Source organism: Salvelinus fontinalis, chromosome 3, assembly GCF_029448725.1.
Source record: "Salvelinus fontinalis isolate EN_2023a chromosome 3, ASM2944872v1, whole genome shotgun sequence".
Taxonomy (NCBI): domain Eukaryota; kingdom Metazoa; phylum Chordata; class Actinopteri; order Salmoniformes; family Salmonidae; genus Salvelinus; species Salvelinus fontinalis.
In genome coordinates, this window is record NC_074667.1 from 30,137,838 (window position 1) to 30,149,481 (window position 11,644).

An 11,644-nucleotide genomic window follows, 5' to 3' on the forward strand; every position below is an offset into this window, starting at 1 on the left:
GTCGTTGTTTAGCAACATTTGAACTGTAAAGCAACTTTGGTACTTGTGCTGATTCATTGACTTCGCTGTGTAAAGGCAGTGATTGCACATATCAAAATTCTGACCACGACGTGATTTGAACACGCAACCTTCTGATCTGGAGTCAGACGCGCTACCGTTGCGCCACGAGGTCTTGGAAGAAACTCATCTATGGGGGGGATGCCTAGTTCAGATTTCGTTGACTGTATCAATTGGAATGAAGGCCTGTGTCTCTGGGGAAATGCACGATCTGACATGCATCTGCCCGGCAGGTTCGGTGTATGAAAACAGTTACATGCAGTGCCCGAATAGCTCAGTCGGTAGAGCATCAGACTTTTAATCTGAGGGTCCAGGGTTCAAGTCCCTGTTCAGGCATCCTTTTAATATTCACCTTCCTTCAGAAGCAAGTCTTTCTATAATTGCAATTTCTGTCACTTTCCATGACATGTTCACGTGTGGACAATACAATCCCATAGCCAAAACAGCTTAGTCTGAAAACTTTAGGATTTTTAATCTGAACCTCCAGATTTGAACTCCCTGTTTGAAGACTGATTTAAGTCTGTCAATCACACAGCATCATCTGATATAGGAATTTGCAGTGTGCCATGCTTTTGTGAGAGACGACTGTCATCTAAAGCATCATCGGATTGGTCGTTGTTTAGCAACATTTGAACTGTAAAGCCACATTGGTACTTGTGCTGATTCATTGACTTCGCTGTGTAAAGGCAGCGATTGCACACATCAAATTTCTGACCACAACGTGATTTGAACACGCAACCTTCTGATCTGGAGTCAGACGCGCTACCGTTGCGCCACGAGGTCTTGGAAGAAACTCATCTATGGGGGGGATGCCTAGTTCAGATTTCGTTGACTGTATCAATTGGAATGAAGGCCTGTGTCTCTGGGGAAATGTACGATCTGACATGCATCTGCCCGACAGGTTAGGTGTATGAAAACAGTTACATGCAGAGCACGGATAGCTCAGTCGGTAGAGCATCAGACTTTTAATCTGAGGGTGCAGGGTTCAAGTCCCTGTTCAGGCGTCCTTTTAATATTCACCTTCCTTCAGAAGCAAGTCTTTCTATAATTGCAATTTCTGTCACTTTCCATGACATGTTCACGTGTGGACAATACAATCCCATAGCCAAAACAGCTTAGTCTGAAAACTTTAGGATTTTTAATCTGAACCTCCAGGTTTAAACTCCCTGTTTGAAGACAGATTTAAGTCTGTCAATCACATAGCATCATCTGTTATAGGAATTTGCAGTGTGCCATGCTTTTGTGAGAGACGACTGTCATCTAAAGCATCATCGGATTGGTCGTTGTTTAGCAACATTTGAACTGTAAAGCAACTTTTGTACTTGTGCTGATTCATTGACTTCGCTGTGTAAAGGCAGCGATTGCACATATCAAAATTCTGACCACGACGTGATTTGAACACGCAACCTTCTGATCTGGAGTCAGACGCGCTACCGTTGCGCCACGAGGTCTTGGAAGAAACTCATCTATGGGGGGGATGCCTAGTTCAGATTTCGTTGACTGTATCAATTGGAATGAAGGCCTGTGTCTCTGGGGAAATGCACGATCTGACATGCATCTGCCCGGCAGGTTCGGTGTATGAAAACAGTTACATGCAGTGCCCGAATAGCTCAGTCGGTAGAGCATCAGACTTTTAATCTGAGGGTCCAGGGTTCAAGTCCCTGTTCAGGCATCCTTTTAATATTCACCTTCCTTCAGAAGCAAGTCTTTCTATAATTGCAATTTCTGTCACTTTCCATGACATGTTCACGTGTGGACAATACAATCCCATAGCCAAAACAGCTTAGTCTGAAAACTTTAGGATTTTTAATCTGAACCTCCAGATTTGAACTCCCTGTTTGAAGACTGATTTAAGTCTGTCAATCACACAGCATCATCTGATATAGGAATTTGCAGTGTGCCATGCTTTTGTGAGAGACGACTGTCATCTAAAGCATCATCGGATTGGTCGTTGTTTAGCAACATTTGAACTGTAAAGCCACATTGGTACTTGTGCTGATTCATTGACTTCGCTGTGTAAAGGCAGCGATTGCACACATCAAATTTCTTACCACGACGTGATTTGAACACGCAACCTTCTGATCTGGAGTCAGACGCGGTACCGTTGCGCCACGAGGTCTTGGAAGAAACTCATCTATGGGGGGGATGCCTAGTTCAGATTTCGTTGACTGTATCAATTGGAATGAAGGCCTGTGTCTCTGGGGAAATGCACGATCTGACATGCATCTGCCCGGCAGGTTCGGTGTATGAAAACAGTTACATGCAGTGCCCGAATAGCTCAGTCGGTAGAGCATCAGACTTTTAATCTGAGGGTCCAGGGTTCAAGTCCCTGTTCAGGCATCCTTTTAATATTCACCTTCCTTCAGAAGCAAGTCTTTCTATAATTGCAATTTCTGTCACTTTCCATGACATGTTCACGTGTGGACAATACAATCCCATAGCCAAAACAGCTTAGTCTGAAAACTTTAGGATTTTTAATCTGAACCTCCAGATTTGAACTCCCTGTTTGAAGACTGATTTAAGTCTGTCAATCACACAGCATCATCTGATATAGGAATTTGCAGTGTGCCATGCTTTTGTGAGAGACGACTGTCATCTAAAGCATCATCGGATTGGTCGTTGTTTAGCAACATTTGAACTGTAAAGCCACATTGGTACTTGTGCTGATTCATTGACTTCGCTGTGTAAAGGCAGCGATTGCACACATCAAATTTCTGACCACGACGTGATTTGAACACGCAACCTTCTGATCTGGAGTCAGACGCGCTACCGTTGCGCCACGAGGTCTTGGAAGAAACTCATCTATGGGGGGGATGCCTAGTTCAGATTTCGTTGACTGTATCAATTGGAATGAAGGCCTCTGTCTCTGGGGAAATGTACGATCTGACATGCATCTGCCCGACAGGTTAGGTGTATGAAAACATTTAAATGCAGAGCACGGATAGCTCAGTCGGTAGAGCATCAGACTTTTAATCTGAGGGTGCAGGGTTCAAGTCCCTGTTCAGGCGTCCTTTTAATATTCACCTTCCTTCAGAAGCAAGTCTTTCTATAATTGCAATTTCTGTCACTTTCCATGACATGTTCACGTGTGGACAATACAATCCCATAGCCAAAACAGCTTAGTCTGAAAACTTTAGGATTTTTAATCTGAACCTCCAGGTTTAAACTCCCTGTTTGAAGACTGATTTAAGTCTGTCAATCACATAGCATCATCTGATATAGGAATTTGCAGTGTGCCATGCTTTTGTGAGAGACGACTGTCATCTAAAGTATCATCGGATTGGTCGTTGTTTAGCAACATTTGAACTGTAAAGCAACTTTGGTACTTGTGCTGATTCATTGACTTCGCTGTGTAAAGGCAGCGATTGCACATATCAAAATTCTTACCACGACGTGATTTGAACACGCAACCTTCTGATCTGGAGTCAGACGCGCTACCGTTGCGCCACGAGGTCTTGGAAGAAACTCATCTATGGGGGGGATGCCTAGTTCAGATTTCGTTGACTGTATCAATTGGAATGAAGGCCTGTGTCTCTGGGGAAATGCACGATCTGACATGCATCTGCCCGGCAGGTTCGGTGTATGAAAACAGTTACATGCAGTGCCCGAATAGCTCAGTCGGTAGAACATCAGACTTTTAATCTGAGGGTCCAGGGTTCAAGTCCCTGTTCAGGCATCCTTTTAATATTCACCTTCCTTCAGAAGCAAGTCTTTCTATAATTGCAATTTCTGTCACTTTCCATGACATGTTCACGTGTGGACAATACAATCCCATAGCCAAAACAGCTTAGTCTGAAAACTTTAGGATTTTTAATCTGAACCTCCAGGTTTAAACTCCCTGTTTGAAGACTGATTTAAGTCTGTCAATCACACAGCATCATCTGATATAGGAATTTGCAGTGTGCCATGCTTTTGTGAGAGACGACTGTCATCTAAAGCATCATCGGATTGGTAGTTGTTTAGCAACATTTGAACTGTAAAGCCACATTGGTACTTGTGCTGATTCATTGACTTCGCTGTGTAAAGGCAGCGATTGCACACATCAAAATTCTGACCACGACGTGATTTGAACACGCAACCTTCTGATCTGGAGTCAGACGCGCTACCGTTGCGCCACGAGGTCTTGGAAGAAAGTCATCTATGGGGGGGATGCCTAGTTCAGATTTCGTTGACTGTATCAATTGGAATGAAGGCCTGTGTCTCTGGGGAAATGTACGATCTGACATGCATCTGCCCGGCAGGTTAGGTGTATGAAAACAGTTACATGCAGAGCCCGGATAGCTCAGTCGGTGGAGCATCAGAATTTTAATCTGAGGGTCCAGGGTTCAAGTCCCTGTTCAGGTGTCTTTTTAATATTCACCTTCCTTCAGAAGCAAGTCTTTCTATAATTGCAATTTCTGTCACTTTCCATGACATGTTCACGTGTGGACAATACAATCCCATAGCCAAAACAGCTTAGTCTGAAAACTTTAGGATTTTTAATCTGAACCTCCAGGTTTAAACTCCCTGTTTGAAGACTGATTTAAGTCTGTCAATCACACAGCATAATCTGATATAGGAATTTGCAGTGTGCCATGCTTTTGTGAGAGACGACTGTCATCTAAAGCATCATCGGATTGGTCGTTGTTTAGCAACATTTGAACTGTAAAGCCACATTGGTACTTGTGCTGATTCATTGACTTCGCTGTGTAAAGGCAGCGATTGCACACATCAAAATTCTGACCACGACGTGATTTGAACCCGCAACCTTCTGATCTGGAGTCAGACGCGCTACCGTTGCACCACGAGGTCTTGGAAGAATCTCATCTATGGGGGGGATGCCTAGTTCAGATTTCGTTGACTGTATCAATTGGAATGAAGGCCTGTGTCTCTGGGGAAATGTACGATCTGACATGCATCTGCCCGGCAGGTTAAGTGTATGAAAACAGTTACATGCAGAGCCCGGATAGCTCAGTCGGTAGAGCGTCAGACTTTTAATCTGAGGGTCCAGGGTTCAAGTCCCTGTTCAGGCGTCCTTTTAATATTCACCTTCCTTCAGAAGCAAGTCTTTCTATAATTGCAATTTCTGTCACTTTCCATGACATGTTCACGTGTGGACAATACAATCCCATAGCCAAAACAGCTTAGTCTGAAAACTTTAGGATTTTTAATCTGAACCTCCAGGTTTAAACTCCCTGTTTGAAGACTGATTTAAGTCTGTCAATCACATAGCATCATCTGATTTAGGAATTTGCAGTGTGCCATGCTTTTGTGAGAGACGACTGTCATCTAAAGCATCATCGGATTGGTCGTTGTTTAGCAACATTTGAACTGTAAAGCCACTTTGGTACTTGTGCTGATTCATTGACTTCGCTGTGTAAAGGCAGCGATTGCACACATCAAAATTCTGACCACGACGTGATTTGAACACGCAACCTTCTGATCTGGAGTCAGACGCGCTACCGTTGCGCCACAAGGTCTTGGAAGAAACTCATCTATGGGGGGGATGCCTAGTTCAGATTTCGTTGACTGTATCAATTGGAATGAAGGCCTGTGTCTCTGGGGAAATGTACGATCTGACATGCATCTGCCCGGCAGGTTAGGTGTATGAAAACAGCTACATGCAGAGCCCGGATAGCTCAGTCGGTAGAGCATCAGACTTTTAATCTGAGGGTCCAGGTTTCAAGTCCCTGTTCAGGCGTCCTTTTAATATTCACCTTCCTTCAGAAGCAAGTCTTTCTATAATTGCAATTTCTGTCACTTTCCATGACATGTTCACGTGTGGACAATACAATCCCATAGCCAAAACAGCTTAGTCTGAAAACTTTAGGATTTTTAATCTGAACCTCCAGGTTTAAACTCCCTGTTTGAAGACTGATTTAAGTCTGTCAATCACACAGCATCATCTGATATAGGAATTTGCAGTGTGCCATGCTTTTGTGAGAGACGACTGTCATCTAAAGCATCATCGGATTGGTCGTTGTTTAGCAACATTTGAACTGTAAAGCCACATTGGTACTTGTGCTGATTCATTGACTTCGCTGTGTAAAGGCAGCGATTGCACACATCAAAATTCTGACCACGACGTGATTTGAACACGCAACCTTCTGATCTGGAGTCAGACGCGCTACCGTTGCGCCACGAGGTCTTGGAAGAAAGTCATCTATGGGGGGGATGCCTAGTTCAGATTTCGTTGACTGTATCAATTGGAATGAAGGCCTGTGTCTCTGGGGAAATGTACGATCTGACATGCATCTGCCCGGCAGGTTAGGTGTATGAAAACAGTTACATGCAGAGCCCGGATAGCTCAGTCGGTAGAGCATCAGACTTTTAATCTGAGGGTCCAGGGTTCAAGTCCCTGTTCAGGCGTACTTTTAATATTCACCTTCCTTCAGAAGCAAGTCTTTCTATAATTGCAATTTCTGTCACTTTCCATGACATGTTCACGTGTGGACAATTCAATCCCATAGCCAAAACAGCTTAGTCTGAAAACTTTAGGATTTTTAATCTGAACCTCCAGGTTTAAACTCCCTGTTTGAAGACTGATTTAAGTCTGTCAATCACATAGCATCATCTGATATAGGAATTTGCAGTGTGCCATGCTTTTGTGAGAGACGACTGTCATCTAAAGCATCATCGGATTGGTCGTTGTTTAGCAACGTTTGAACTGTCAAGCCACATTGGTACTTGTGCTGATTCATTGACTTCGCTGTGTAAAGGCAGCAATTGCACACATCAATATTCTGACCACGACGTGATTTGAACACGCAACCTTCTGATCTGGAGTCAGACGCGCTACCGTTGCGCCACGAGGTCTTGGAAGAAATTAATCAATGGGGGGGGATGCCTAGTTCAGATTTCGTTGACTGTATCAATTGGAATGAAGGCCTGTGTCTCTGGGGAAATGTACGATCTGACATGCATCTGCCCGGCAGGTTAGGTGTATGAAAACAGTTACATGCAGAGCCCGGATAGCTCAGTCGGTAGAGCATCAGACTTTTAATCTGAGGGTCCAGGGTTCAAGTCCCTGTTCAGGCGTCCTTTTAATATTCACCTTCCTTCAGAAGCAAGTCTTTCTATAATTGCAATTTCTGTCACTTTCCATGACATGTTCACGTGTGGACAATACAATCCCATAGCCAAAACAGCTTAGTCTGAAAACTTTAGGATTTTTAATCTGAACCTCCAGGTTTAAACTCCCTGTTTGAAGACTGATTTAAGTCTGTCAATCACACAGCATCATCTGATATAGGAATTTGCAGTGTGCCATGCTTTTGTGAGAGACGACTGTCATCTAAAGCATCATCGGATTGGTCGTTGTTTAGCAACATTTGAACTGTAAAGCCACATTGGTACTTGTGCTGATTCATTGACTTCGCTGTGTAAAGGCAGCGATTGCACACATCAAAATTCTGACCACGACGTGATTTGAACACGCAACCTTCTGATCTGGAGTCAGACACGCTACCGTTGCGCAACGAGGTCTTTGAAGAAAGTCATCTATGGGGGGGATCCCTAGTTCAGATTTCGTTGACTGTATCAATTGGAATGAAGGACTGTGTCTCTGGGGAAATGTACGATCTGACATGCATCTGCCCGGCAGGTTAGGTGTATGAAAACAGTTACATGCAGAGCCCGGATAGCTCAGTCGGTAGAGCATCAGACTTTTAATCTGAGGGTCCAGGGTTCAAGTCCCTGTTCAGGCGTCCTTTTAATATTCACCTTCCTTCAGAAGCAAGTCTTTCTATAATTTCAATTTCTGTCACTTTCCATGACATGTTCACGTGTGGACAATACAATCCCATAGCCAAAACAGCTTAGTCTGAAAACTTTAGGATTTTTAATCTGAACCTACAGGTTTAAACTCCCTGTTTGAAGACTGATTTAAGTCTGTCAATCACATAGCATCATCTGATATAGGAATTTGCAGTGTGCCATGCTTTTGTGAGAGACGACTGTCATCTAAAGCATCCTCGGATTGGTCGTTGTTTAGCAACATTTGAACTGTAAAGCCACTTTGGTACTTGTGCTGATTCATTGACTTCGCTGTGTAAAGGCAGCGATTGCAGACATCAAAATTCTGACCACGACGTGATTTGAACACGCAACCTTCTGATCTGGAGTCAGACACGCTACCGTTGCGCCACGAGGTCTTTGAAGAAAGTCATCTGTGGGGGGGATGCCTAGTTCAGATTTCGTTGACTGTATCAATTGGAATGAAGGCCTGTGTCTCTTGGGAAATGTACGATCTGACATGCATCTGCCCGGCAGGTTAGGTGTATGAAAACAGTTACATGCAGAGCCCGGATAGCTCAGTCGGTAGAGCATCAGACTTTTAATCTGAGGGTCCAGGGTTCAAGTCCCTGTTCAGGTGTCCTTTTAATATTCACCTTCCTTCAGAAGCAAGTCTTTCTATAATTGCAATTTCTGTCACTTTCCATGACATGTTCACGTGTGGACAATACAATCCCATAGCCAAAACAGCTTAGTCTGAAAACTTTAGGATTTTTAATCTGAACCTCCAGGTTTAAACTCCCTGTTTGAAGACTGATTTAAGTCTGTCAGTCACATAGCATCATCTGATATAGGAATTTGCAGTGTGCCATGCTTTTGTGAGAGACGACTGTCATCTAAAGCATCATCGGATTGGTCGTTGTTTAGCAACATTTGAACTGTAAAGCCACATTGGTACTTGTGCTGATTCATTGACTTCGCTGTGTAAAGGCAGCGATTACACACATCAAAATTCTGACCACGACGTGATTTGAACACGCAACCTTCTGATCTGGAGTCAGACGCGCTACCGTTGCGCCACGAGGTCTTGGAAGAAACTCATCTATGGGGGGGATGCCTAGTTCAGATTTCGTTGACTGTATCAATTGGAATGAAGGCCTGTGTCTCTGGGGAAATGTACGATCTGACATGCATCTGCCCGGCAGGTTAGGTGTATGAAAACAGTTACATGCAGAGCCCGGATAGCTCAGTCGGTAGAGCATCAGACTTTTAATCTGAGGGTCCAGGGTTTAAGTCCCTGTTCAGGCGTCCTTTTAATATTCACCTTCCTTCAGAAGCAAGTCTTTCTATAATTGCAATTTCTGTCACTTTCCATGACATATTCACGTGTGGACAATACAATCCCATAGCCAAAACAGCTTAGTCTGAAAACTTTAGGATTTTTAATCTGAACCTCCAGGTTTAAACTCCCTGTTTGAAGACTGATTTAAGTCTGTCAATCACACAGCATCATCTGATATAGGAATTTGCAGTGTGCCATGCTTTTGTGAGAGACGACTGTCATCTAAAGCATCATCGGATTGGTCGTTGTTTAGCAACATTTGAACTGTAAAGCCACATTGGTACTTGTGCTGATTCATTGACTTCGCTGTGTAAAGGCAGCGATTGCACACATCAAAATTCTGACCACGACGTGATTTGAACACGCAACCTTCTGATCTGGAGTCAGACACGCTACCGTTGCGCAACGAGGTCTTTGAAGAAAGTCATCTATGGGGGGGATCCCTAGTTCAGATTTCGTTGACTGTATCAATTGGAATGAAGGACTGTGTCTCTGGGGAAATGTACGATCTGACATGCATCTGCCCGGCAGGTTAGGTGTATGAAAACAGTTACATGCAGAGCCCGGATAGCTCAGTCGGTAGAGCATCAGACTTTTAATCTGAGGGTCCAGGGTTCAAGTCCCTGTTCAGGCGTCCTTTTAATATTCACCTTCCTTCAGAAGCAAGTCTTTCTATAATTTCAATTTCTGTCACTTTCCATGACATGTTCACGTGTGGACAATACAATCCCATAGCCAAAACAGCTTAGTCTGAAAACTTTAGGATTTTTAATCTGAACCTACAGGTTTAAACTCCCTGTTTGAAGACTGATTTAAGTCTGTCAATCACATAGCATCATCTGATATAGGAATTTGCAGTGTGCCATGCTTTTGTGAGAGACGACTGTCATCTAAAGCATCCTCGGATTGGTCGTTGTTTAGCAACATTTGAACTGTAAAGCCACTTTGGTACTTGTGCTGATTCATTGACTTCGCTGTGTAAAGGCAGCGATTGCAGACATCAAAATTCTGACCACGACGTGATTTGAACACGCAACCTTCTGATCTGGAGTCAGACACGCTACCGTTGCGCCACGAGGTCTTTGAAGAAAGTCATCTGTGGGGGGGATGCCTAGTTCAGATTTCGTTGACTGTATCAATTGGAATGAAGGCCTGTGTCTCTTGGGAAATGTACGATCTGACATGCATCTGCCCGGCAGGTTAGGTGTATGAAAACAGTTACATGCAGAGCCCGGATAGCTCAGTCGGTAGAGCATCAGACTTTTAATCTGAGGGTCCAGGGTTCAAGTCCCTGTTCAGGTGTCCTTTTAATATTCACCTTCCTTCAGAAGCAAGTCTTTCTATAATTGCAATTTCTGTCACTTTCCATGACATGTTCACGTGTGGACAATACAATCCCATAGCCAAAACAGCTTAGTCTGAAAACTTTAGGATTTTTAATCTGAACCTCCAGGTTTAAACTCCCTGTTTGAAGACTGATTTAAGTCTGTCAGTCACATAGCATCATCTGATATAGGAATTTGCAGTGTGCCATGCTTTTGTGAGAGACGACTGTCATCTAAAGCATCATCGGATTGGTCGTTGTTTAGCAACATTTGAACTGTAAAGCCACATTGGTACTTGTGCTGATTCATTGACTTCGCTGTGTAAAGGCAGCGATTACACACATCAAAATTCTGACCACGACGTGATTTGAACACGCAACCTTCTGATCTGGAGTCAGAACCGCTACCGTTGCGCCACGAGGTCTTGGAAGAAACTCATCTATGGGGGGGATGCCTAGTTCAGATTTCGTTGACTGTATCAATTGGAATGAAGGCCTGTGTCTCTGGGGAAATGTACGATCTGACATGCATCTGCCCGGCAGGTTAGGTGTATGAAAACAGTTACATGCAGAGCCCGGATAGCTCAGTCGGTAGAGCATCAGACTTTTAATCTGAGGGTCCAGGGTTTAAGTCCCTGTTCAGGCGTCCTTTTAATATTCACCTTCCTTCAGAAGCAAGTCTTTCTATAATTGCAATTTCTGTCACTTTCCATGACATATTCACGTGTGGACAATACAATCCCATAGCCAAAACAGCTTAGTCTGAAAACTTTAGGATTTTTAATCTGAACCTCCAGGTTTAAACTCCCTGTTTGAAGACTGATTTAAGTCTGTCAATCACACAGCATCATCTGATATAGGAATTTGCAGTGTGCCATGCTTTTGTGAGAGACGACTGTCATCTAAAGCATCATCGGATTGGTCGTTGTTTAGCAACATTTGAACTGTAAAGCCACATTGGTACTTGTGCTGATTCATTGACTTCGCTGTGTAAAGGCAGCGATTGCACACATCAAAATTCTGACCACGACGTGATTTGAACACGCAACCTTCTGATCTGGAGTCAGACGCGCTACAGTTGCGCCACGAGGTCTTGGAAGAAAGTAATCTATGGGGGGGATGCCTAGTTCAGATTTCGTTGACTGTATCAATTGGAATGAAGGCCTGTGTCTCTGGGGAAATGTACGATCTGACATGCATCTGCCCGG

At 43.8% G+C, this 11,644-nt stretch overlaps 24 non-coding genes across 24 annotated transcripts; 13 read left to right on the forward strand and 11 right to left on the reverse strand.

Annotated features, from left to right (window-relative positions):
- Positions 1–100: 100 nt before the first annotated feature.
- On the reverse strand, positions 101–172 carry trnaw-cca (transfer RNA tryptophan (anticodon CCA)). Its single transcript has one exon. It is a non-coding gene; the product is annotated as a tRNA-Trp (tRNA).
- Positions 173–320: 148 nt separating this feature from the next.
- On the forward strand, positions 321–393 carry trnak-uuu (transfer RNA lysine (anticodon UUU)). Its single transcript has one exon. It is a non-coding gene; the product is annotated as a tRNA-Lys (tRNA).
- Positions 394–768: 375 nt separating this feature from the next.
- On the reverse strand, positions 769–840 carry trnaw-cca (transfer RNA tryptophan (anticodon CCA)). The gene has a single exon. It is a non-coding gene; the product is annotated as a tRNA-Trp (tRNA).
- Positions 841–1,436: 596 nt separating this feature from the next.
- On the reverse strand, positions 1,437–1,508 carry trnaw-cca (transfer RNA tryptophan (anticodon CCA)). Its single transcript has one exon. It is a non-coding gene; the product is annotated as a tRNA-Trp (tRNA).
- A 148-nt stretch (positions 1,509–1,656) lies between these two features.
- On the forward strand, positions 1,657–1,729 carry trnak-uuu (transfer RNA lysine (anticodon UUU)). Its single transcript has one exon. It is a non-coding gene; the product is annotated as a tRNA-Lys (tRNA).
- A 595-nt stretch (positions 1,730–2,324) lies between these two features.
- Positions 2,325–2,397, forward strand: trnak-uuu (transfer RNA lysine (anticodon UUU)). The gene has a single exon. It is a non-coding gene; the product is annotated as a tRNA-Lys (tRNA).
- Positions 2,398–2,772: 375 nt separating this feature from the next.
- trnaw-cca (transfer RNA tryptophan (anticodon CCA)) lies at positions 2,773–2,844 on the reverse strand. Its single transcript has one exon. It is a non-coding gene; the product is annotated as a tRNA-Trp (tRNA).
- Positions 2,845–3,660: 816 nt separating this feature from the next.
- Positions 3,661–3,733, forward strand: trnak-uuu (transfer RNA lysine (anticodon UUU)). The gene has a single exon. It is a non-coding gene; the product is annotated as a tRNA-Lys (tRNA).
- A 375-nt stretch (positions 3,734–4,108) lies between these two features.
- Positions 4,109–4,180, reverse strand: trnaw-cca (transfer RNA tryptophan (anticodon CCA)). Its single transcript has one exon. It is a non-coding gene; the product is annotated as a tRNA-Trp (tRNA).
- Positions 4,181–4,996: 816 nt separating this feature from the next.
- trnak-uuu (transfer RNA lysine (anticodon UUU)) lies at positions 4,997–5,069 on the forward strand. The gene has a single exon. It is a non-coding gene; the product is annotated as a tRNA-Lys (tRNA).
- Positions 5,070–5,444: 375 nt separating this feature from the next.
- trnaw-cca (transfer RNA tryptophan (anticodon CCA)) lies at positions 5,445–5,516 on the reverse strand. Its single transcript has one exon. It is a non-coding gene; the product is annotated as a tRNA-Trp (tRNA).
- Positions 5,517–6,112: 596 nt separating this feature from the next.
- Positions 6,113–6,184, reverse strand: trnaw-cca (transfer RNA tryptophan (anticodon CCA)). Its single transcript has one exon. It is a non-coding gene; the product is annotated as a tRNA-Trp (tRNA).
- Positions 6,185–6,332: 148 nt separating this feature from the next.
- trnak-uuu (transfer RNA lysine (anticodon UUU)) lies at positions 6,333–6,405 on the forward strand. Its single transcript has one exon. It is a non-coding gene; the product is annotated as a tRNA-Lys (tRNA).
- A 375-nt stretch (positions 6,406–6,780) lies between these two features.
- On the reverse strand, positions 6,781–6,852 carry trnaw-cca (transfer RNA tryptophan (anticodon CCA)). Its single transcript has one exon. It is a non-coding gene; the product is annotated as a tRNA-Trp (tRNA).
- A 149-nt stretch (positions 6,853–7,001) lies between these two features.
- trnak-uuu (transfer RNA lysine (anticodon UUU)) lies at positions 7,002–7,074 on the forward strand. Its single transcript has one exon. It is a non-coding gene; the product is annotated as a tRNA-Lys (tRNA).
- Positions 7,075–7,669: 595 nt separating this feature from the next.
- trnak-uuu (transfer RNA lysine (anticodon UUU)) lies at positions 7,670–7,742 on the forward strand. The gene has a single exon. It is a non-coding gene; the product is annotated as a tRNA-Lys (tRNA).
- Positions 7,743–8,117: 375 nt separating this feature from the next.
- trnaw-cca (transfer RNA tryptophan (anticodon CCA)) lies at positions 8,118–8,189 on the reverse strand. Its single transcript has one exon. It is a non-coding gene; the product is annotated as a tRNA-Trp (tRNA).
- A 148-nt stretch (positions 8,190–8,337) lies between these two features.
- Positions 8,338–8,410, forward strand: trnak-uuu (transfer RNA lysine (anticodon UUU)). The gene has a single exon. It is a non-coding gene; the product is annotated as a tRNA-Lys (tRNA).
- Positions 8,411–8,785: 375 nt separating this feature from the next.
- trnaw-cca (transfer RNA tryptophan (anticodon CCA)) lies at positions 8,786–8,857 on the reverse strand. Its single transcript has one exon. It is a non-coding gene; the product is annotated as a tRNA-Trp (tRNA).
- A 148-nt stretch (positions 8,858–9,005) lies between these two features.
- trnak-uuu (transfer RNA lysine (anticodon UUU)) lies at positions 9,006–9,078 on the forward strand. The gene has a single exon. It is a non-coding gene; the product is annotated as a tRNA-Lys (tRNA).
- A 595-nt stretch (positions 9,079–9,673) lies between these two features.
- On the forward strand, positions 9,674–9,746 carry trnak-uuu (transfer RNA lysine (anticodon UUU)). Its single transcript has one exon. It is a non-coding gene; the product is annotated as a tRNA-Lys (tRNA).
- A 375-nt stretch (positions 9,747–10,121) lies between these two features.
- On the reverse strand, positions 10,122–10,193 carry trnaw-cca (transfer RNA tryptophan (anticodon CCA)). Its single transcript has one exon. It is a non-coding gene; the product is annotated as a tRNA-Trp (tRNA).
- Positions 10,194–10,341: 148 nt separating this feature from the next.
- trnak-uuu (transfer RNA lysine (anticodon UUU)) lies at positions 10,342–10,414 on the forward strand. Its single transcript has one exon. It is a non-coding gene; the product is annotated as a tRNA-Lys (tRNA).
- Positions 10,415–11,009: 595 nt separating this feature from the next.
- Positions 11,010–11,082, forward strand: trnak-uuu (transfer RNA lysine (anticodon UUU)). Its single transcript has one exon. It is a non-coding gene; the product is annotated as a tRNA-Lys (tRNA).
- The last annotated feature ends 562 nt before the right edge of the window (positions 11,083–11,644 follow it).